At 34.3% G+C, this 26,748-nt stretch overlaps 1 protein-coding gene across 2 annotated transcripts in view; it reads right to left on the bottom strand.

Moving 5' to 3' along the window:
* Positions 1 to 24,796, bottom strand: part of LOC139771786 (semaphorin-1A) — a 209,215-nt gene extending 184,419 nt beyond the window's left edge. Inside the window, exon 1 of one of the 2 annotated variants that reach the window (XM_071704825.1) lies at positions 24,152 to 24,796. The gene's annotated coding sequence lies outside the window, so the exon portion shown is untranslated. The remainder of the gene's footprint in view (positions 1 to 24,151) is intronic. The other variant, XM_071704824.1, reaches the window with a different exon arrangement.
* Between the last annotated feature and the right edge of the window lie 1,952 nt (positions 24,797 to 26,748).

Raw genomic sequence — 26,748 nt, 5'->3', positions numbered from 1 at the left:
TGACTCTCGATATGTGAAATTAAAATTATAATTATTTATCTCTGTCTTAATTGATTAAAAAATACACCTGTAAAGTTCTCATTTATTGAAATTATTTTCTACAATTAAAATAAAAAAATCAATAAATAATCGATTAAATACTAACGTAGTAGGTTGATAATAATAGTTTACATTACCAATGACACACTTTCACCCACCAAATCAGTATTATTGCATCAATTATTATTATAATTGACATCGAAAAGAAAGGATAAATGCTGTAAATGTTAAAATAAATAAAATACTTTCTTTTGGATATGCTCTTTGATATTTGGTATAATAATTTAAATATTAGATTTTGTTTGCACCAATATGTTACGAAAATACTATGTCTAAGTGTTAAAAAGATTTATGACCATCAATATCTCCCGATTCACCTATAATCTATTCATGTCACATCAAAATGACATGCTACACAAATTTGGAAGTTCTGATACATACGATGCCAATATATTTCGCAGAAATCTAATGTGCTTTTAGCGTTACTTGCAGAAATCTAACATTACAGAGTGATGGTCATACATGAGGACGATATATGTATATTGAGAATCCATAATCGCATCTTTTCGCAAGAGACATGTAAATGGAATCGAATAAAATATATTGCTAAACACATAAAGAAATATATATAATTTTTACGTGTATTTCAGGATTTAAAAGCTGAAACAATTTCTTGAACATTGGAATTTGTAAGATATAATTATTAATGATTTTTTCGATAAACATTTTGATAACAATATACGCTAGGTGTACGAGTTTTAAATAAACGACAATGTATGTAATCTCTTTTATATTTCATAAATACTGTTTCCATATATTCACATTAATGCACGTGTCAATTTACAAAACTAATAAAATTTATCTTCCGATCTTACAAACTCAAACTCAGATAAAAGACATGATGTCTCTTAAATTATTGAATATAACAACATACTTCAATCAAATTCGTTCCGGATACCAGAAACATGTTCCCTGTTAGTCAATTCGCCGAGCGACAAGCTCAAGCAGTACCTGTATAGCGATGGCGTCGATCGAACGATAATACGATTGAACCGCTATAGAAGCACATTGGCGAAGCGCTCGAATTTCTGCGTTTCCACGAAAGCACGAGATGCGATTCTATCCCACTGGTATATTTCTTTGCCATGGAAGAAAGCTATCGAGATCGCGCGGCTCTCGCGCCCTTCATCGTCTTGCGACCTCAGTCTCTCTTTTGCACTCTTCCCTCGAGCCATCGTCACGGCCTCGCGCTCTCCGTACATTGCTACAGAATTCATCTTATTGCGACGAGATACATTGATGGCGACAGATCGATATATCTCGTCCTCGGTGAGAGCTCGCGATCCAATAAAGGAATGGCGAGAAAATTGCAATCGGCATTACCATGAAATAAATGGATAGAGCTGGTTACAGAGAGAAAGAAGAGAAATAAGAGAGAGAGAGAGAGAGAGAGAGAGAGAGAGAGAGAGAGAGAGAGAACGTGTTCATGGATATATAAGTGCACAGGCGCATTAATGCACGCCTGTGTACTTATAATACTTTAATGTTACATACGTCAAGTTTCTCAAGTTTCTGCTAGAGAAATGCACTACAGGGTGCCGATCGCAAAAGCGTCATATAACTTTTAGAAATCTTCCTAGAGTGTCTCTCTCAAATCCAAATATTTTAATTCTTTATAATATAATTCTTTATAACTAGTAAAGTTTCTATTTATTGTATAAAGCATCATTACTCCTAGAACGATGGAAAGTGATATTCTACTCTTAAAAAAGTGTCAAATTTTCCATAGAGTAAAGCAATAATTATTCTATTTTCTCTAATATTATACAATTTTCTAAAATAGCGTCCTAGCTATTAAGTTTTTAGCCACTTGATGAGTTCATTACAAAGTTGCATAAGTATATGTCGCGTAATGTAGCCGTTATATACGGTATACGACTATTTACGGCGTAAACATGACTACGCAACTAATTATAATGTATGATTTCATATAAATCACATGCCCAAATAGTAGGACAACTTCAATACGCCGACAAAACCTTGATCCGACAGAGACGCTTCACAAAAACCAAGAATCGTTCTTTGGAAAAAAAAAAGATATTTGTAATTGAATTGTGTAATAAATAGAACAAAACCCCTAATATTTCATCTTCCTTTTTCTCTTTCTCGATATCCCAATGTGTGTATCGTAGAAAAATATATGGCATTTCAGATCTATCTCTTTATCAGAAAACAACGTTGACAAAGATATAACTTTCGTATCCACATTGCATTAAACGCGAGGAGTTTGATTATTCGATACATTCAGAGAAATCAGAGTCGTATCGTTGTCCGAGTGCACGATATAGATGGGAATCGTTTGGTTTGCGAAGTGTCTTACGCTCGTGATCACTATCGATCGACCGGTAATGTACGATGGAACCGTCGCGCGTAACGGAAATACAAGCGGAGATACACGACGTTGAGATACATGGTGCACGCTCGTCGTCATCATCGTCGTCGTCGTCAACGTCGTCGTCAACGTCGTCGTCAACGTCGTCGTCGTCGTCATCGCCCCGTTGCAATGAGTTACATGTCGAGCCCCCGTAGCTACGGGGCAATCGAATTTTCATCGCTGCGAAGGTGAACTCTGAATATTCATATAGTCGGACGAATCCCTGGTATCTTGCACACGTCTCTCTCCTTTCCCTTCCCCCGATCCCTGAGCGGTCGGGATCCGCGATGCGTTATCCTGCAATGTACGTAGGTTACATGCCTGCAGGATAATCGCGGACTCGCGCCGCCCGCTGCTTCCTATCCAGCTGAATTTAAAGTGATGCACGCTCGAGGGTGCACGATCGCTCAGGGCTCCAACGAGACAAATCGAATGTTCGGAGGGAAGGGAAGAATCGCGTTGCCGACGTATTGTCTCAAAGTAGGGGTAACTTTCGGCGTGGATGGTTTTGCATGGAGATATTAAATCATAAATATAATACGCTGAAAAAAACGGCAAATCGATCTTGATTAACCCTTTTAATTATCGAAAATATAAGTATAGAGACAGCATCGTTGTTACATTTTGAAATTTATTAAATATAACTAATGTTTTAAATGTCTCTTCAAATTTAATAAGACTATGTACACAGATAGCTTTAGCTATCTTTCGTTAGTACATGCGTAACATATAAGATATCTTCAAAAGATATCGATTAAAAAAAAACGAAAGCCAAAGCGGTAAATAAAGAACTAATCCAAATGCCAAATTGTTGAAAAAATGTAATACATATAGAAGAACTTTACTTAAACATTTATTGAAAATTTATAGGTACTTGAAACTATGAATAAATTGATCAATAAGACTTTTGTTTCTAACAAGCCTGTTACAATAACTTTTTTCCACTTGCCTCAGCTTATTTTATTGTTAATAGCTGATGTGTCGAATATCATAGCACAATCGATCGCGCATTGTAATTTGAAATCTATTAACCACGTGCGTGTTAAATATTAGACGACAATTCATCGTGCATTGTTAAATAGCTGCGAGATGGTGGTGTTCTCCAATAATTCCATATTAAGTAATTTACTCACGAAGACTTAGTACCTTGACTATGAGTATTTGTAACATTCTCTGTAACAACGATTAACATAAAAATATCGATTTCGCAAACAATTACAATTAATAGGTATATCAATACCATTGATTTCGAAACCATTAGTGTGCAGCTAATGCGCGGGGCGTACGCAAGAGACGATCGCGCATCTGACCTCAAAGGGTTCCATTGAAGGTAAGAGTGAGAGGACTCGCACACATTTGCACATTCACGAGGGAGCACACGCGCGCAACAATCAGCCGCTTCGCAATGCACGGCGCTTTATACATGCGGTCGTACTTGTAGCACGATACGCATGCAGCCGTTAAATCGAGGGAATGAGAAAAAAAACGAACGCTAAGAGAGGGGAAAGAGAAAAAAAGCAGGAGAGAACGAGAGAGAAAGAGAAAGAAAGAACGAATACGCGAGCGGATGGAGGGCTTACTTTAGGGCGAGTCGGACGAGTGTGCAAGGAATAGAGGGTAGCACTGCCAGCTGGTATGCATACAGGGTATACTTTGCAAAAAGCAGAATGTGAGCAGTGGAAAGTCTACGATTAGATGATTATTTTTGTCTAGTAATGATTTATCGTACCTCATTTCAATCTTAGAAATTAAGTCTCAAATTAAATTAGTCTGTATTAGTCTGTAAAATAATAATTCGTATAAAATTAATTTAAAGATTTAATTACTTACTGAAATTTAATCCGTCAAATTCTTATAACAATTAGATTATATTATTCTATATAAATTAATAAATTGTTATAAAACAGAATTTAAATTTTTGCCATGGGATAATTTAATCTCAAAATTGTTTAAAAATAAATCTTTGATATCAATCCCCTTATTATATGCACGAAATACTATATAGATTAGATCCATAGTTTCCATCCATCTATCTTCTAACTTTTTATATCAAAAATAAAATAATTCTCTTCATCTCCTTAAATAGCTTGCACTTGAACAATTATTTAATTTTGTATCATGTCATTATAACATTCTTAACTTTACTAAAACATATCACAAACGTGTATATAAATATGTATATGTATAAATATGTTGTCCTGGTTTCTTCATCTAGGTACTGTTATCGATAACAGTCCAGACATTTCAATCTGCAGAAAGATAAAGACCTGACGTAAACGTTGGACGTTTGCCAAAATCAAAGCCAATATCGTTGACCTAACAATAACTAAAGCGATCGACTAAAACACGATGACAAAATCATGAACGCGCTTTCACCTATCTGCAATGTAGGGATATTTTTCAAACAAGTATAACATGTCTAGATATTCATGCGTTATTCATGCTGCTCGTAAAAAGCAGCGTTCTTACTATCTAGCAATCTTTTACTATTACTATAAAAACAATCGATAACTGATATAAATAAAATTAAGGCTAACTGTAATACATCAATAATTCATACTGTATAACTATTGCAATATGCACGTATGTAAGTCAAACTTTGATTTAATTAAATATAATAATAAAGCAATAGATGTACACACACATAAGTAAATTTAGGTTATTTTATAGAATATTATTTTGTCTTAGAAATTATAAGAGATAAATATCAGAGAAAAAATTTTTTATTATCTAGACGTGATGCATGTTGTAAAAATAATTTTATATTTAACGAGGATAAAAGCATTCTTGACTTGAACTACACGAAATGGTTTGTTATAAAATTGCACAAAATGTTAGGTAACTAGAAAGATAATTAACGAAGATAATTTATCTTTATAAGAAGCATTCAACGTACTATCTTCCTTGAGTGTACAGTTTAATTTAACCTCCAGTTTTCTAATCTAATTTTATACACACTTTCTAAGTGGAATTCATTGTGAGTTTCAGTTCTATGCAAAGTTAATTTTAAACAAAGTAACACCTGTGATATTTTAACTCAATACTTCAATTATAACCACTTTAAGTACAAACTACGAAACAAAAAAGTATTCTACTTAAATAAGCATACAAATTTAATAAAACATATAATTAAAATTATACAATGCATGAGAAATATATACTTGTGGATTATCAGTGCAGCGGAGATTAAAGTTTAAAAAATTAAATGCATCGTATTTAGAACAAAAATTGTTTTTTCTTGTTTATTTTATATAAGTTTATGTCGATGTTTGATTCCGGAAATAAAAATATAATCAATCATGTGCAGAATAGTACGGAACTTAAATGGGGTGCGTGGGAGACATTCGGTTAACGGCACATGATACACTGCATATAACAGACTTTCATCATTTTGTCTATAAACTCATGTGCTTTATACCGGCGAGTTTATATCAGGTTGTAAACTGGTTGTAATGAATGCGGCTTATTTGCGTTGCATCGCATCGACTACGAGCTTAAGAGTTTCCGAACCGCGACGCCGGAATTTAGTCACTCAAGGTAGTTTGAGTTTATTTTAAAAAATTGATCGTTTACGTTGTTTATCTAGCAACGCGTGAATGAGGTGCAGCATGTGCAAACATATATAAATCGAACATCAACGTTTCTACGTTGATATGCAAGATAAACCTAGTCGCCTTTCTTGTAATTAGTGAACTAAAACGCAAATTTTTGTTCCTCGAATTCAATTTTATGTAATTTTATAGAGCGATATATTTTCTGACTACAATACATTTTTATAAATCATCTTTTTTAATATTTCCAAAAACATCCTAAATTATTTTTAAATACAACTATATGTATATAATAATTATTATTTACGTCTTCCATCAATCATTAAAAATTTAATGAGCATAACTTATTAGTGGAAAAAATATTCTTGTCTCATTAATATTTGTTAAATTTATTCCAACTTTTTAAATTTTGTCTTTTACATATTTTTATTTTTCAAAATTAATACTCTCGAATATAAAATCTGATTTATTCTTTATTTTTGAATTATCTTTTTTAGCGCGAAATTTTATCCTTTGCGATAATCTAGGCCTGATTACATGATTTTCAATTCCTAAGTTAGCAAAGAATTGATCCTTATAAAGTTATTATAGTATCTAGAACAAGAAAACAAAGAGAGAGAGAGAGAGAGAGAGAGAGAGAGAGAGAGAGAGAGAGAGAGAAACAGAGAAGGAAAAAATTTAATTAATCAAGCAAGATTAATGCTAATTAAAAGGCGCAACCTATCTTTAATGCATAACTTAATAGCCGCTTCTACAGAGTTTCTAAAAGGAATTCTTTATGATCCCTACTTTAGCACATAAAACGATATTTCAATTATTTCTCATACAAAATGAATATATTATTTACGATATATACGACATCCCATACTATTTCAATGTTTTCAATATTATTAAGTATATACAGATATTTCCGTGATGCAAATATTAATGCAATTACGTAATATTGTTTGAAATAACGAGACATAAAATAAAATATGATAAAATAGACCACCAACAAAAAGAATAAACGCATGAGCCTTCCTCGTAATGATTTCAATTGTTTACGCGATCCTCGTTACGTAAACGCGTTATGCATTTATAAGAATTATTAATTTTATGCTGCGAACGCCATACACAAAATAGAGTATTAAAACTGTCTAGAAAATATACAATCTTAGAAATATTTACATATTTTTTTTAAATACAATTATATAATTTCTTTACATCAATAAATTCATCTTTCTATTCTATACATACAAGCATTGAAATAATATATAACGAAAAAATAAACGAGATATTTTACGAGATATTTCTAGCTGGTCTTATTCATCAATTGTACCTATCATTTCTATAAGATGTGTGATGAAATGTATTTCATCACGTTCAAAATTCTAGACATTCTTCCGGTATCTCTGTTAATATGTAATCTTCGATATACTTCGAGCTATTATTAATATATAGAGCTAATCTAATATCTAAGCGAACCACTGGCTATTACCGGGCACACAACACATCGTTGCGTTGGATCGTTTACCGCGGATACACACTATGTAGTCACGTCAGTGCGCGAAGAGCATATCTCTCGAAGCGGCGACCCGCGGCTAAAAGACCGGAAACGACCGTATAGCGACCGCAAGTACGTCTAACGGTTCTCCCCCTCTCCGTCTCGTCTTCTTTCATCCGCGAGTTCACGCTTGCAATTCTTCATTGCCTCTCGCTCTCTCGCGCGCGCGAGCGCAACCGCTTGATCTCCACGCTTCGTCTAATCCGCCTCTTGTCCCACGGATGTTTTTCATCTTGCGACAATCACAACCGCGGAGCAAACTCGCGGAGTTGCTTCGCGAAGAGTGCGCACCGGAGAGAGAAAGGCGCCTGTATTAAAATTAAATTTTTAACTAGCGACATGGCGAGAGCCAAGTACGTCTGAAGACAGTCTTTTAAATTCGAAGTTAATAAAGCGAAGTAGCACAACTTGAAAGAAGATCTCGATGAAAAGATGAATTTTCCATGAGACATAGGCTTTAAAGAATCTAGTAACTTAATAATATGTACAGAGAGAACATTTCTCTCTCAGAGTTATCAAGTCAGCTTTTACAGATTCTGTGATGAATAAGAATCGATCTTTTCTTTAGAAAGAAAGACGAAAAAAGATTAATAGTTTTTAAGTTGTAAGTGGTTGAAAAAAAAGTGAAAGTTTCCTCTCCTCCGTGAGAATTAAACTTTAAAAAAGCAAGCAGATACAATGAACTTTGTAACATACAGATTTTTATCATAAAAATAAATTTAAAAATTTAAGTTTGGAAATGGAAAATATACCTACAATTTATATATTTATAATTCCTTCTCCTAACAATTTCGATAAAGAAAAATCAATGAAAAAAATCTATGGAAATTTGAGAGACGCTTTTAGAATATTCAGATATCTCTATTAAGCTGTTTTCAAAGAAAATTAGAAACAACGAACAATATTATTTTCTTTCCGTTTTACATTGGTACAATTCACAATGAAAGCGAAATGCATGCTGAAAATATTAAGTGATATTATTTATTATATCCTATAACGATGCACCACCAAATTAAGTGATAAACGATTCGTCGAATATTAGCGCTGGTATTAGCGAAAATTCATGTCGCGCCATATGATACAGAAGCCGATATAAGTAAGTATATCGCAAGCTCAGACGCAACTCTCTGACGTAAACACGTTAAAGTAGGTGTCCGGGTAATAACCGGCATATACGTAACTTTGTCGTGGCGTTTGGGGAAACTTCGCCGAGATCAGCACACTATACATTCATATACAATCTTGTCTAAACAGACGGATGCAAGTTATCGGTTACAGACTATATCCAGGCGCAAAACCACGGATACGTGATGTGAAATTCCAAAATGTAATTTCGCTACGGAAAAGTGTCTTCTATGTCTTTAGCTTTTCAGGGATTCATCTGTTATCAATTGTTAAATTTTTTACACTAATCAGCCAATCTTCAACACAATCTATGTTGAATTTTAACTTAAAACAACAAAATTTTCTAAAATTCTAAATTCTAAAAACTTATACATACCATCATCAAATTAATGGAAAAATTGTTAATATTATGTCTATAAGTATATTTATGCAGATATTTTTGTTTCCCTAAAAAGTAAACTGCACATACTATACAATATGGTAGGAAAATACATTCCACCAACTCATCATCTGTCAGACTCTTCGAGACCCTCGGTGTGCTATCGATCCTTCTCGTCAACGTCAAAATAGGCATTAATTTTTTTCTCACTGATAGGAAGTGAAGCGTATACAGTTTCTGAATGGAAAATGTGCCCCTTCGTTTATATTTGGATATTATATAGCATTCTTTGACTTCCGAAAAAAAGTACATTTTTCGATATCATCGCCAAAATTAAATATCTCAGATATCTCAGATTCTTTATCGTCTATCAGTTCATTGAACATATTAATAAAGATATTAATGGTTTAAGAACATTAAAACTTTATGTATATTTGTTTCCAGAAAATCGAAGCATAATTTCAATCGAGAATATATTTCTCAATTAATATTACGCGATTAATAATCAACTCACGCAAAAGGTGAATAATTCGGTGACATAATTACATATTTCTTGAAAGAATTGACAATATATTTGCTGCATAATCTAGGATAGCATGAATTTTTTAGCACGAATTGCAAAAATGACCTAATCGTGTAAATACTGTAAATACATCAACAAATTTTACACACATATACGCACGCGTGTGCAATGTTTTATGTAATAAAATTTTATAAAAGAAAGTTAATAGAATTATTTGTATTTTTAGTTTTACCTAAATTTGACTTAAAAGAAAAAATTATTCATGATTTAGTTGTCATAAAATTTAATACCAATATTTGCTTCGATAATGTCAGATTAAATCGACTCTGAATTAATAAAAAAATCCGTTATTAAAGCAAGTTTCAGTGATTTTGGAATCTTCTGTACCTACATTTATTTTTCTATTATATTTTATTTCATTTTTGCTTCTAGATAAATCAAGGGAATAATATCAAAATTATTTAAACATTAATATAATATTTTTTCTTGCTGGCGCATAACAAATCAATAGAAAATTTAGTCGGTATACTTACACAGTAAAAAATTTTGTGTCAATGGAAGTCCACTCTCAATTTTGTGTTAAAATAACTCATTCATCGTGTTATTTTTGACATTTATAAATGTTATAAATGTCGATATAACATTTCTAAATGTCAAAAATAACACGATGAATGAGTTATTTTAACACAAAATTGAGAGTGGACTTCCATTGACACAAAATTTTTTACTGTGTAATGTTTCAAGTGTTCCTGATGTCAATATATCTCGTATAAGCGTATCGGTCAATGTTATCTTGAATATCCGAAAAAAAAAAACAAAAAGGGAGGAAATAAGGACTGATATCTCGGCACCATGCCTTACGCGTATGGGTATATGCCGATGGAGGAAAAACATAGGGCGAAAGCGCATCGTGACTGCCCACGTTACACAACACAGGTTCGGGCTGGACGAGAGACAGTGGAAAGCATCGACGCGGTCCTGAGCATAGTCGATTTCAAGGCTAACCATTCGCTCGTGTACAGTCCGTAGCATAAACCAGCCGTTTGCCACGTTGCGTTTGAGAACACGACGTTCGTGTTTAAGCATCACGACCAGCCCTGCTCGTCGATGTACGGGGTGTCCGGAAAACATAGCGTCATATAAACAGAAAAACCGTCATGTATATAAAACGAAGTAATACCGAGGAGTAATAATTTTACTTGTGAGTTTAAATTTCGACGCTCTAATAATAACACGACAAAGGAACGTGAAATCGCGTGTTATTACCTCGCACGTTAAACTGTTTTTGCATAAAGTGTATAATATAACGTGCTCACGAAAAATGCACATCGTGCAGTTATTTCCCGTCCTTTCAACACGCAGCAAGGTGTCGAAACGAGCATGTCGTTTACGAGCAACGGCTCGAAGGATTAATGAATTTTCCGTGCCGGCGGATACAAAGGAAGGGATTTGCGCTCACCCCCGCAGACTATTTTCTTCCCCTTGGCCACCTATCGTCCCCCGTGCGTATACCCTGTGTGTATAAATACACACACACACACATGTACAGGAGTGCTACGTAACATTCTCGTCCCTGCTTTCGTCGTTCAACCTATGCGCGCCTGCATTCAATGCGATAAAAGCGCGTCTTCCCTCCGCCGAAGCGCAGTGACGCGTTTCGCACCTGTTGGAATGCGAGAGAGCTGCCGGCTCCGCAAGGTGGTTGGAGGAAAAGTTTAACGTTCGACGGAGCCTCCGTGCATAGCTGGTAGCGCCTGGTTAAGCCCGTTGTTTTGTACTTAGGTATAGATATTCTATTCTCACATCAATTCGCGGTGGCTATAAGCGCGCGCAGATTACAGTCGCTGGAATATCAAACGCAGCGATACCGATTCTTACGCGATATTTCCCCTATTACTTCACTACATAATTATAACAATATCACGATATGTTTCTACTATTTACAAATGCCATTAAGATATTTCTTATTTCTCTCAATAAATATTATATTCTTATACGATTTTAAAAGTCTATTTTTACTACTATATAAAAAGAGAAAAATTATTGCATTGAAATAATTACATACTTCAATGCGAAATAATTCAATTACTCATTCATTTTTTGCACACATAAGAGTTAGAAAAATTCAAACTCCAAAAGCTAAAAAAAAACACACCATCACGTACATTGTTAAACGTAATTAAACGAAAATCACAAATTTCAAGTCGATGATCATATAGATCCCACACGCCCTTCTCTATACGTACTAATTTATAAATTCCATCCCGTTTGCGTATCCCGGAAATGTATCTTCACACATCAGGAATATACATACGTAGCCAAAAATACGAGAGCGGAATAACTTGATGGAGGAATCATGGCTTGCGTAAGGGTTTTACGCAAGTCTCATTCACGTCGTGCGCGATGTCGTGAAACTCCATGAAACGAATGCAGTAGCCAATTACGCGTAATAAAGCAACGTGAAAGTCAACGACGACTTTTCTGCGCGCGTTTAAATCCTTCTTGATATCCGCAGTAGGTATATTATAGCGGCATTAAATCATGACAAGCTGTACGAAATTTCAGTTTGTCCAAACCCCCCGGTTACGCAACACTTTAATCTCTTTATTTTCGCATTTATTCTTCATTACATGTATTAATAAAACGTCTGGGTGCATTTTACATATTATTTTTAGAAAATTAATTGTGTCAGATATTCCAATATAATATTATCTTTAAACAAATTTGTTTACTAACGTTAAAATAACTATTAACAATATACGTATATCAACGATTCTTTTAAAGCAATCTTTTAAAGCAAGACTTATTTAAAATTTATATGGAAAATGTGATTTTATTATTCATTTCTCCTGAAGCTGAGTTTGCCAAAATTGCCCTATTTTCAACCATTAATCGAAAACGTAATCTCAACATCATTACTAAACTGGTAAAAAATTAATTATCACTCAATCAAAAATAATACGGTAAAAATTCTGTGCTCTGTATATGATGCATATTTCATCAAATGCACTTCTGTTACACGAACAGCGAGTTCGTGGATAGTTATACAGGAATGTGTTTGAAACAATGCGGAGAAATTCAATAATCTATTTTAATGGGCGACAATTAAAATTAATCATTGCTAACGTATTAATTTTGAGCCATCGAGGACATAAATATGCCGCATGATGCGATATGCACTATCACATATTACATATCTCACATAGTTGCCGGAAAAGCATGGTGTTCTCTTGCAACTCGAAATATTATAATATGTATGTTTCAGTTCTCCTCTTTCAGTATTTATCAGTCATTTCAAATTAGCCTTTGTAATAGATCATCATGTATTATAATATTTATTAAAAACGTGATTTGATAGGAGAACACTATATACACATATAAATTTCTATGCAAATAATTACAAACTTTCAGTGTACAATTAACTAACATTCAAATTACAGATGTATTCAATTAAAGGCGCTTGAAAATCTGTTCCTTTATCTGTATATACTTTCAAAACTTAGCGATCGAAAAATCTCATCAAATAATGTCTGCCATTCACTTTTGTTTGTTTATATTTTTGAAACTCAGGATTTAAAAAACTTTTTTCAATAAATTGTGATTAAAACGCATGTTTTTCAAAGAAAAATCAACTTCAAATAAACAAAATTCATAGGTAAAAGTCTAGGACTTGCCATATATATACCTGATATGTTTTTATCATTACACGTGGATTGCATTCCTCGCGCGCATAAGTCGCAAAACAAGAGCTGGACTATACCTGTGCAAATGTAAGCGCGCCACGTACCTCGTTATAGCTTTCAAGCACGCGGTATGCGGTTCACCGCGTACGTCATAATTTCATACTCGCCTATATACATCTATATATCATGCAATTACGTACGAGCAACCTGTACGCTGCCGATAATCGCTCAGTCACGGGCTCGTAATAAATTCATGCTTAAATTATTATTTCTCATATTTTCATACGTGTTGCGTAATCACCCATATATGTAAAAAAAGTACCGAAATATACAGAACGTTGCTTAATATAAGCGAACAAGATACTAAACTATCTGGATAAAATCTTAAATCTAGAACCAATTATACTAAACAATACGAGCAGTAAAAACTGATTAAAAAAAGAATTATTTAAAAGAACTGAGCTCTTAAAAGATTTCAAGCATAGCATTTTAGCCAATATAAAAACGATTAGTTTCATTTAACAAAAATGTCGAGAGACAAGATGTCTCTATAATTTTTAACATTGTATGGTTTTATAATTGACTTTTAATTAAAAATTCAAGTTAAAGTCAGTCAAAGTGTAAATTGACTATAAACAGTATTCATATGCTCTAGTTAAAATTACAGTTCCCATTGCACAAATCGATCACCATCGGTTTATCGTTTAAAAACTCTCGGACGGGAAAATGTTAAGAAACAAATCAATTTCAAATCACCCAAAGAATTTGTAAAGAAAGAAACATAAAGCAGGCTTAGGAAATAGATGGGTTTACTCTTTATGTTACATCGCGGGACTTCTCGTCCGGAGTGTACCTGGCCCACGCCGGTTTCTTACTCCTTGAGAGGTAATAATCTCCCCTGGCCTCCCCTTCTTCTACCTTCACACTCGTTCGTTCTGGCAACCGACGACAGAGCCAGTAATAGTCGTACTCGTTCATTCGATTCGTTCATAACATTAATCGAAGGCGAGTCGCAAAGCGAGAAAAAGTTGAACTATGCTATAATGGAAATTCTAATCAAATACGAGCACGACTCAAACAACAGCATTGCCGTTACTGCATCATCTTCCGAATCGATCGCTGCCTTATATTCCGTTCTATTAACCCTTCTATTAACTTTGACCCTACTTTATTATATTTGTAGAATACTAAAATAGTATTAAAAATGAATCGAATAAAGGCATATTATTATATTATTCAAGATAAAAACTTGAAAAATTTTTCAAAATTTTCAATAATAATCAGTTTCAAGTAAAATTTTAAACAATTTAAATCTTTATACGATAAAGCAAATATTTCAAAGATAACGCTATAACGGAAATTATAATCGATTACAAAAATAAACACGTAATGCAGCTTAAAAAATGTATAGTATTTGCTTCTGAATAACAGATATAGACGCAACTTCTTAAAAAAGGTGAATAAACGTGATGTAATCTCTGATTGATGAAGATATCGATATCAAGTTTCGTTATAGTGCATTAGTTAAGTATAAAAATCTTGACATTCGTGATAACAGATTCGAAGGAAAGAGATATAGATTGTAACGGAAATAGTAATCAGATATCAACGAAGATAGTGCCGTGTAAAGTGTCAAGTGAAAGAAAGAAATCGTCGTCTCGTTCGGGTATCGACACCGGAATTTCAAGCACGCGAGATCTCATATTTGAAAGTGGAAATGTTACGTGAGAAATAACTTCGATGAGAGCGAAATAAAAAATAAGAGTGATAAAACTCTAGGATAGTAATTCGTGTCAGTCACACTTATTAAAGTTGCATGACATTTATGATGCTTTAAATAAATGACTATTTTAACAAATCGGTTTTTCGAAAAAGGTCACTTAAATAGCAAGATTAAATTATGTGTCAATTTCCATAAACTTTAGCAGATTAAAAAATTAAACACTTAGAAATATTTATTTCCTTCTCTTTTCTATAGGTACTGTATCAAATCGATCAAATATAACATTATCTATATAAATTTTATATATAGATAAATCTATATAAATTTTATCTATATAAATTCTATGAGAAAATTTAAAAAATATATCTCGCATATTTTGTTATGCCGTAACAAATTAAATACGCTGTATAATACTTTTAAAATATACTTATTATTAATCATCAATTTTTATAGTATTAAATATTATTTGTCAATCATTCAATAAAATCAAGGGAATCAAGAAACGAAATGCGGCGCTTGGTTGGCACCAATGTGGTATTCCTATTCATCATCCTATAAATACCCGATTGGCTCCGTTCCGAGTTGTCTGCTTTTCTTCGCTCTTCCATCAACGATGTGTTGATAAAAAAAAAAAACAGAAAATAAAACCTCGCTGTTTTGTCTAGATAGCTCCATAATTCAGAAGAGGAAAAGTTTCGACGATGCTTAATTTGTATTTTTCATTGGCGATCATACACGAACTGCTTTCTCTTTCATGAACGCAACCCGTTGGAATTGTACGAATCGCATACAGCTGAGCTAGAATCAGCTGTTATCAGTCATATTAATCCTCGTTGGCTCTTTAATATCAAAGTTTAATTTCACGAATAATTAAAATGCTGCGAAAAAATTGAGTGTATTTGTGTTAATTAAAGTTGAAAACTATAAATAGTTACACAATCCCAGAGTAATTGTTACTGATTGAAATAATCATCTTTGATTTCGATATACTTTTGTTGTTTAAAATGAAGCTTTATAATTTAGAAACTTCGAACTATAACTTTAAAACAAAATTTAATCGGAAAATGACAATCTTTTTGTATTGAATTAATATTGAAAAAATTCCAGGATATTGTTAATGCCTTAAAATTATTTAATATAAATTTTTTATTTATGAAGTTTGTAATTATATTTTGTGACTAAATAAATACGTTAAGCACTAAAAGCAATAAGTCAAGCGAAACCCAAAATTAAGCGAATTAGGAAATAGCGTGATCGTTTGAACACGCACAGAATTAAAATATTAATGTTGCGAAATTACATCATCCACTTTCATAGGCAATGTTATAACAAAAATTTCATTACCTCTTCCGTCGTGAATACATAATGCCACAGGAAGCAAATAATCTAATGTAAGTGTAAGTTATTCGCGCAATAACTTGTTTATGATTCACACAAATAAAATAATATTAACAATTTTAGAATATTTAGAAATTTCATTTTACTTTCTCATTGTTGATATATTGCTGATACGTATATTTAGTTCCACATAACGAAAATTTAATGAAAATATGTAATTATGCATAGCGTTATATTTTCGTGCGAATCCTCATAAGCTAATCTATACTAGTGGAACTTGTTACTAGTTATAAGTACAATAGGCCTAGGATGTCTACTAATAAAATAAATATTACTTCTATAAAATTTGACGATATTTTGTACTCAAAGAATATCAATTATTCTTTACTAATAATTTTAAAAATGTTAGAATCTAAAAAATTTAAAATGCCATTAAAACTCTTAACAAATATGCAATAATATGATTAGCGAATTATTAACTTGTGTCAAATAAAATATGTATAATCAGTATTATACTGTTTATATAGATCTCTTAAAAAGCACAAAAAACAATTAATGAAGCGAGTTAAATACTGCGTGGTTTTTCCTTTATTTGCTAGATCCTGCATATAATCGTGTGAATGCGTTTACTTATGGCGTGCCTCAATTTGGACTATTTGCAAGGCAATGTAGCATTCTGCCAACACTACATTCCAACCTACAGTTTGCTGGTGTAAATGTTAGAGACAAGACAATCCCGACCTATTTTCTTGACATTCTAGATTTTCTTTACGGTGCAACAGTATACAGTTTCTTAACATCATTTAAACATAAAATCGATATCAACGTGTCTAGGCTACATCCGAGCTAATGTCAATATCCCTCTTCACATAAATACTATTTTATTTATTTAAAAATAAACGTTTCTTGTTTTTCGATATATATATTAGTTCAAATATCTTTTCATTAATTATTACAATTTTTCATTTCTAATTTTAAATACAGCTGTTGAAAAATAAAACATTTATTGTATACCTATACCTATATATTGTATATACATAATACTCAGGAAATAATTATATTGAAAGTATATAATTAAGGAAAAACGTTTTAGAAAGATGAAACTATTAATAATCTCGATATAAAGTAGAGCAAACGTGTACACTGTACGTGTATTATATGTGTTAGCAAATTGAAATTTCGAGTAACACTGACGACCGCATAAAGCAACACGATCGCATGATCAAAAAGTTATAAATTGCTGAGTAGCAAACATATCATATTCGTATTAATGAAGAATTAATGTGCTGAGTGAAATACACAATGCTGTGCTTTGAATAATATACTTAACCGGAAATCGTAGGAAGAACGGTAATCGGTCACGCGCAGAAAATAATATCGCGAGCTTGACAAACGCTCTTGCGAAAATGTGCGAGAAAAGGGAATGAAAAAGAAAGAAAGAATTCACGTGTCGACAGAGCGTAAACCTAAATTCCGCGTGACTATCGCGGTAAGTATTTTGGATGCTTTCCCTCCTTTGGCAGCGAAATTGCAGAAATACTCTTACACTAAAGCCCACATTTCCATAACCGCAATCAAGCGTATCATTTTTATTTTCTCTCTTTCATCGAAACGAATAGGAGTTTAACGACAGTCGCGCATCTTTATGAACTTGCTATTCCATTTTTAATACATTAAATTTTCAAAAAAAGTTAGTATTTCGTTTATAATTACATGCAGTAATTTTACTCGTATTTATCATCTCGCTTAAAAGTATAGAACGTATTAATAAATAATCAAAAACGTAATTTAACTAAATTTTAAATCATCTCAAATCCGCTTGCGTCATATTATTTAGAATTCATCATAATTGTTGTTGTAATGATTTCCATTTAGTCCGTAATTTTCGAGTTTATAACTAGGTTTCTGGTCGAGAGATTGTTGTTAATAAACTGTAACTTTCAAACTGTGCAACTACAAACAAAACATTATGCACAAAAGTTACAAATAATTCTAAATAACATAGCTCAGATAAATTTCAGATATCTTAAAAATTGGCAAAGTTACGTTTCAGATCTATTGTATACTGTAACTTTTAAACGGTAAACGACTGCAACCAAAAATCACAAAAAATTATAAATGCTTTTAAATCAAGATATACAAGCGAATCTTTGTACCTCAAAGTCAGATCCCGCCGGTCATTCTTTCAAAATATTGTATTTTTTTGTTTAGATTATAAACGAAATTATTATACGATTTCATAGTTGGTTATATCATTTAACCAACCACAAACAAAATATTAACATTTACTTTATTGAAAACTTAATTAAAAGCAGGATGCTATGTTCATAAGTTTCACAGTCTATCGTATAACAAATTTCTTTGACAAAGTCCTTAATGAAATTATATTATGAGCTTAGAGAGCGTTCCTTCTTGCACCATTGACAACTTGCCTTTGCGCCTCGCGTTGCGCTTTGAAATACTAAGAAGATACTCATTCATTCACATTGCTGTATCTGTTATTTTTTATTCATTGAAACAAAAACAAAGTTTGTTCCTATTGATTTTGTTTCAATTAATTCAACTTTTAATGCAATCGATTAAATATCTAGTCCTTTCCTAGTATTCAAATTTATGATTAGACAAAGATTTGAATGTAATTTATTCTCAGGATATAAACGTATACAATCTTAATTACTCGTTAAATTATTCATAAAGCAGATTGTATCAAACATTTATTCGTATTGATTAATTCATATGCGATTGAAAACATTATAACGAGCAGGTTTTTTATATCTGCATTATAAATAATGAATCTTATCTATGGATAAAAATATGTATGTCTAAATGTCTTTAGATATTATTAGAATAGCTGATTCTAATTTTTCTCGCACGTTACATGGAAAAGAGTAAATCATTAACTAAAAATTTCCAAGATCTTTGCTTATTCATAAACATGAATAGTGCATCAAAAATTAACATGAAATCAAGAATGCTAAGAGTTTAGGCATTTACGGCTTTAGATATTAGTAAGTGCATCATTATTATTTGAGTACCTCCAAGAACCGCGTGTACTGCAGATAAACGTCTTCTCTTGTGATGTTTCGCGGCACCTCATTGCAACCTTACTACAAATTCAACGGAATGTCATGAAGCGCTTGGGCATGAATGATAATTCGTACCATTAGGCAGCGCTAGTCGAAAGGTCGGTAACTTGCTCATAACTCATTCGATCGGGCACCAAACGCAATACGAACTCACATGAAAGAATATAATTCAGCTTTGAAGGAAACAATGAAAACTTAGATAACACTCCGGCACTCCGGCGTGCACTGCAGGATCGATTCTTATAACTTTCATCATTGGTCTTTATCCGAACTTTAAGAACAGATACCGCCTAATTAGCTATTGTTGCAGCTGGCACCGCGCACTAATGAGATTTCATAATTTGCATACTAAAAATTAAGCTTATCTTTATCTCGAGACTCTTATCTCGATTATCTTTTCTACGAAACAACGAAAATGCTCCGTCATTTGCGATAATATTCTACTAAAAATAACGTAATGTACATGAAAACTCGATCTAGAACGGATATCTTTCAATATCCGTTAACAAACAAATATCTATGTAGAGCAAATAGTATTGGATATTTGCGGAAATACATTAAATAAAAATATAAGATACCGATTTTCTGAGACGTTTCTTTCATCGTTCATTGTATCGTAATTGCTTTAACCAATATTTAACTTGACCGTTTTTATTTTAATTTACGAAAATATTAAATACAATCCCACAAATATCGATCCCAACCAAAAAATTGAAAATATATGTACTTTATCTTTAAATAATTTTAATCGATTATGTTGGCGTATGCGTGCATGTACTCGAAAATGCAATCAATTAATTCAGAAAAGGCATGTCGATTTACCGATAAGTTAAAATAATTAAGTTTTATATTTTTCCAGAGAAATATCGTTGTATCAAACTAAATGTACAAAAAAAGATCAATATTTTTTATATCTACATGATACTATTTAAAATAATTTTCGTTAAACGAAAGATTTGATAATAAACACTGCAGTTGCAACAGTGAGTTTCTCTTTTATGATAACTTTAATCGTGACTTTATCAAAATCGTTTTCTAACAATCACCAGAATATCACGCCAAGAAATCGAAACGAACGATAACAGGATGTCTATTCTCAGAAAATGTCTGCTTGGAAAAAGATTTAAGACTTGTCTGATTTTTCAGACCTTCGTTCACATTTCCACGTAAAAAAAAATCAGTTTTGGATATAATTTTAAAATAAATTTAATTATTATCTAGATTTTTTATTTCTTCTTTCTCGCTTGTATGATAAAGGAAAAAAGATAAGAATTACCTGTTTCAAATGCCAAATTTAAAAAAGTACTGAAAAAAGTGGAAAACTTTCCTAAAAATAAGAATTTTATAGTTTTTTATATTAAGTAATTTTATAAAACGTTCACCTTTTTCTTTCCAAAAGAACAAAAAAATAAAATCTGTCATAAATATCAAAAAAAGTGTCAACGTTTAAAAATAAAGACATATTCTGTCAAACAAAACAAAATTTATCTAAAATTAAAAAAAAAATATCTCAAAATTTAAAGATCTTATAAACAAATCTTTAGCATTTTAATACTTGTAATATAAAAAGGAAACTTTCCGGAAAAGTAATTTCAACAAAAAGTGTCATAATAAAATTCTGTAAGAGCTGCTTGAGTTTTCCAGATAAAGAATAGCTCCCTGTGAATTTCAGGTTTTCCATGTTTTTTCAAGTCGACACCCTGGATGGGAATGCAACGGTTAATCGTATAGGACCTAATGCGCACGACGGAAATTTAGAAAGTCGTAGCGAGTCGTGCGCGTGTGCGCATACGACCGACCGACCGGCTACTCAACACGATTCTATACGTTCGAAACCGGTTCCGAGCTTTTCGCCGGAGGGGCCCCGTGACTCGAACGTAACGACGCGTGTTCGAGAACGATAAGCTGGTGGTCACGGCGTGGCTGCTCTCTCGCGACGCAAGAAAACTTCATAAACCATTGGAACAAGCGCGTTCGCCCCACCGTATTCGTTAACTGAACGTCTTCATTCATTATACATATCGTTATACATATCGTTCCTACGTAGGTATCGTGGCGTTTAAATATCTGTTACAGTTATCAACATCACGACGATAAAAATATGTACATCTATATCTATCGTATACAAGATGTCTTCAAATATGTAGGCTATATATTGCGTGGCAAGACTTCTTCCTTTTGAAATATATCATTTACATGGATGTCACAATTATAAAAACAATTATATATATATCGATTAATAGAAAAATTTATACGAAGCTATACTTCGTTTTTTACTTTTTATAATAACTTGAGCTCCGTTTTCACACATTTATATAATTTATTATTTACTGATATTTTTCTTGTTTAAGGATAGCTTCTCATTTTTAACGTTTTTTAAATTACGAATTGTTTCGCTTCTCTCACTTTATTTTTGCAAATATTGCTCCGAAAACACTACAATGGTTTTTAATTGATTCCATACGATCATCTTCGTCCAAATCATGTGCCAAATCACATAATTATATAATATTTACTTTCTGTGCTTTCTCTGAGTTTAAAAAGATATAGAGATAGAGAGAACCTATTCACCTACGGTTAAAATCACCATTACTCCGGGTTCCGAATCGACGCGGAAACTTCGCTAAACGTCAACTTCTTTCAACCTGACTCGACTTTTATCGTATATACTCGCGTCGCTCGCAAAAGCCTACAACGTCACCCAGGTCGAACTTTTGTTTGACAAATTGCTCTTGTCGGAACAACGATTGCAATCGATGGGCGCGTTGGTGAAAAAAAAAATAAGAGAGAAGGAAAACGAAAAATGACACTCAAAATAAAAAACTAAAAAAGTGGGAATATGGGCGCGCGCGCGCGCGCGCGCGATATCGGGCATCGTTGTTGCGTGCGTGTATTTATTTATGACAAAGGGAAAAACTAGGGACAACGCGACAACGAGGATAAACGGGCCATTCGAGTGGCGCAGCGTCGCAGCATCGCGCGTTGCTTTCAACAATCAACGCTACCAGCATTCCTAATTGCGGGAGAGATAACGGATTACGGACCCCACGTTCGGACCTTCGGCCACTCTTCGGACGACTTCGACCAAACTTGGATTAATTTAATTGACGATTATTAATTCAAAATACAGAATTGCTTACGATGACATTTCTCGCTATATAATCCGCCATCCGTCCAATATCTAATTTTTCTTTTCGTGTGTCAAACAAAGAATGAATAATTCTATCCAAGTTAGTAAAATATCGTACATGTGATTTGATAAGTTAATTAAGTTAATCGGTATTTGGTCAAAGTCATCCTTAGCAGGACACCGACAAATTATTAGTTCTATTCCCTTCCCTTCACTTGACGTGAAATACATTCTATCGCATTCTATGCTAGGAATTTGTGAGAAGAGAGAAAAAAGAGAGAAACATTTCAAAAAGATACGGAACGTGTGTAACTCAGAAGAATAGACCTGAATTACCTCAAGTTCCATATTGCGAAGAAAGTTACACGCATGCAACAACGATGCCCGATATTGCGCGAAAGTTGTAAAACTGTATATGTATGTTTAAATTTGAAGCAGATACGGGACTTGAAAAATTTTTCTCTCTATAAAACTTAACACGTAATTAAAGCAAACACATGTAATACATTCCTATGCCTTTTATGAAATATCTGCGTAACGAAGTAATTTTTCGAGAAAGAAAAAGAATCAACTTTATACATATGTATATCACTATATCATATATCACAATACGTCATGAATGTAGATATACAGATTTTTTTTGTATCATAACTCGAAACTATCTTAAATGATAGATTCTCTGAGAAATGCAGTCGAGTTTTTTTAAACAAAAATATCAAGGGAATTTTTATACACACACACGTATCATTTATCGCAACTTTCTGTTAACACCACTCTTTACTTATAACTCGAAAACTATCGTTACCTCGATATTTTTACGAAGAAAGGATCGAATTTACGGAGAATCTATCATTAAAATTATAAAACCGCGAATTGTGGATCATTTTGTACAGTTTAATAAAATAATTGATAATATAAAAATAATTAAATTGATAATGCATAAAGGCAAGTTCAACGATATCGAAGGTAGCTAATTTAAATACATAAAAAGATTCATAAACAACATCATTTCATTTTGTATAGATATAAACAAGCTCTGTACAGCTTGACACGGATAATTTGAAACGAAAGATCACATTAAATACGACAGTTGAGCAAAGTCATAGAGCGAGAAAATAGAAGGTAAATTGCGTGCCGAGTCTGGTTTAAAAACGAGCAATTCTAAATTTGTCACGTCGCGTCGCGCGTCGCGCGTCGCGCCTGTGTACTTTCTACACTGCGCTGTTTCCCGCCTGAGCCCTGAGCCGCGTACGATGCTGGGTTTCGTTAAAACCCTTTCAGTTGACCGATCTCTTCGAAAGATTGCTTTCAATACACTTTTTGTGTTAAACAGAAGCAAACTTTACATTCTTTTATCAACACTGTCAGATTGAAAACATGGCGAAAGTCCAAACAAAATCCGATACGTCACTTCGTTAAATGCGCAAAGAACAGAAAATTAACAGAAAAAAAGCATGAATGGGCAAGCTAAGCTATCGTTTGTCTCGTTTGTATCGTCGCACTGTGTGCTCGGTTTAAATCGGACTCGGCGGTGAATCGTGCGGTGTCACGGGAAGATCGACGAGCATTCCTGTCGGACAATGGAGAACAGACTTACCGAGAAGACACTGAAGACAGAGCCAATCGGATGGTCGACGAATGCGCGTCCCGAGTCCCGAGTATCCCCGCCGGCCTCGCCGGCCTCGCTGGCCTCGCTACCAAGCGCGATCACCCGCAGCAAAAAGTCCCCAAAGAAACACTCTTTCCCGGCGTAAAACCGCGTGCGAGGGTCTCGACAGGGTCCAGTTTCGTCGTGCGACGAAGGAGCCCGCCGAGAGAAATTGTAAACCGGAGGGTGAGGGGCCGTTGAACGAGGGAAGAAACTGATGGTTGGCACAATAAAGTGTAACACTAGAACACCACTCCGCCCGCCTTTTATACCGAACGCGTCACTCTCGATAACGTTCGGCAACCGCGTCACCTGCTGCGATTGCCTTTAGCCGTTTCACAATCCGGCGCGGCGCTGCTAATGGCGCGCCGCGCGACATAAAACCAAGAAACAGAAAAGAGAAATCGCGAGCCACGCGGGCGCGTCGTACACGCAGAGTCTCCGGCCGCGCGGCGCGAAAAAACACGTACCGGACGGAACGACACACACACCACTCGCCGTTCGAATCGCAACTGCCGTCACTAACGCCAACGGCCGCTCCGTGCTCCGACGCTCCGATCCGACCTCCGACTCCGTCGTACCTCTCATCCCCACTCCTCACTTTCTCACTCGCCGCCGCGCCGCGCCGCGCCGCGCCGGCAACGGTGCGCCTGCGCCAGCGTGCGGTCGAGAGAATGTACTCACTCTCCCCCCTTCCCCCAATTATGCCGCGTCGCGTCGCGTCGCGTCGGCGCGGCCGCGGCGTCGCGCCACGTACCGCTGCTACGTTCAGACTTATTTGTTGATTATTATTTCCTCAGTCCAGTCTAGAGAAGAGCGATGTCGAAGAATCGACGTTCCAATAATAGATTTCCAAAAATTATTATTTCTTATCTATATAATCAATAATATCTCGAAAACATCGAAAACATCAACGATAATCGATTAATTCATCCACCTTTTAAAGTTTTGATGAACTTAATCGGTCGTTAATTCGATCGATACAAGTAGTTATAGCAAAATTACTAACTGTATAATTCGTTCTTAATTTAATCTTGCTTTTCGCGTGTCAAAACTATAAAAACGAAGAGAAAAATCCAATGCGAGAAGAAAAATAAAAATTGATTTAGAATATAAATTTTCTCTTGAAATTTACATAGGTACAGCAGGATATTTAAAGAGAGAGAGAGATGTGTGCTATTAATCGGGAAACGGTACAATAATGTAATTAATTAAAATTGACTGATCATTCATAGCGGCGAGAAGCAATTGGCCATGCCCATGTGTTATCGTGTAATTCAAACAATTCGACCGAATAAATCAAACATTTAATATCGCCGCGCCCTGATAGCGTGCGCATCGTAATCCGGGCCTTGATATCGCATTAAAAATATGACAACGACCGTATTACGCGACCGCGTGTCCGCAAACGCAGGGCGGGGCGGAGCGGGGATACGCGTGCCAAGAACACCGCAGCGTCCAGCGTGCGTTATACTAGTTATATCTATATGGGAGCGAGTTGCGAGTTTCTCGTTAATTTGTAATTCGAGACGAACCTTGTCCGATGCGCGTCATTTGCGTATCGGTGAAGCACTGCGTCTGCTCCGGATCGTTTAGTCTGGCATAGAAGAGACCGAGAGACCCTCGTGAGCGGTTACTTTAATCGCAGTAGTTTTACCAACGTCGGTTAACGTTTGTCCGGGTGTTTATCTCTCTTCTTTTTCTCGGTTATTATATTATTATATTATAATATTATATTATAATCGATACTACCAGATGTAAGAAAAAAACCGAAAATTAACTAAACGCTGACGAGAGTTAATCGGTCGATATAATCGACGACATAAAAGCAAAAAGAAGCTTCTTCGCGAGATGCGATCGCATATGGAGCTCTTTCCATTGGCCATTGGCCAGATTTTTCGTGCGAACCGAGACTCACGGTGATAATTCCGCTTCCGCGACGGAAGTGCGTTAGGAGACAAAGCGGTGACGCGTGCAACGTGTGCGCGTATATGTTAAACGATATAACGATATAACGTAGTTATGTGCGTGTATGCTCTCTTTCGCCACTAGTTATTTCAGACCATAATAGATGCCTATATGCACACGCGCGCGTATGTATTTGTACACGAACATGCGCTGCTATATGTATACAGAGGTATCGTATATGCGGGGGACCGAGTCTGGACAATGAACAGCAGCATGTGGCAAAGAGCAAGCGCAAGACTGTATCGTTGCAGACTGCGCGACGCGGTGGTCAAGTCGTGGTTCACGATACGGCTACGGGCATGGTGATAATGGGGATAAGTCTTTTATTATCGTATTCTTTCATTAATTCTATCGCATATCGATCTTATTGCATCGATATCTTATCTAAAAAATACAATTTCAAACTGCTAATCATTTCTGACATCAAAAATGGGAAAAAACTACAAATCTTATAAAATCATAAATTTCGATTTCTTTTTTAGATTCTTCAAGTCTTTAATCATTTTTTTTCTATTAATTATTAATTTATTTTCTTTGAATTACACAAGAAATTTAAATTTTTAGGGTAAAAACTTGTT

This window comes from Temnothorax nylanderi, unplaced genomic scaffold, assembly GCF_030848795.1.
Source record: "Temnothorax nylanderi isolate EJ_2023f unplaced genomic scaffold, tnyl_v1.0 TNYL_tig0044_pilon, whole genome shotgun sequence".
Taxonomy (NCBI): domain Eukaryota; kingdom Metazoa; phylum Arthropoda; class Insecta; order Hymenoptera; family Formicidae; genus Temnothorax; species Temnothorax nylanderi.
The sequence above is the reverse complement of the archived record's forward strand: the minus strand, read 5'-3'. Positions and strand labels throughout refer to the sequence as shown.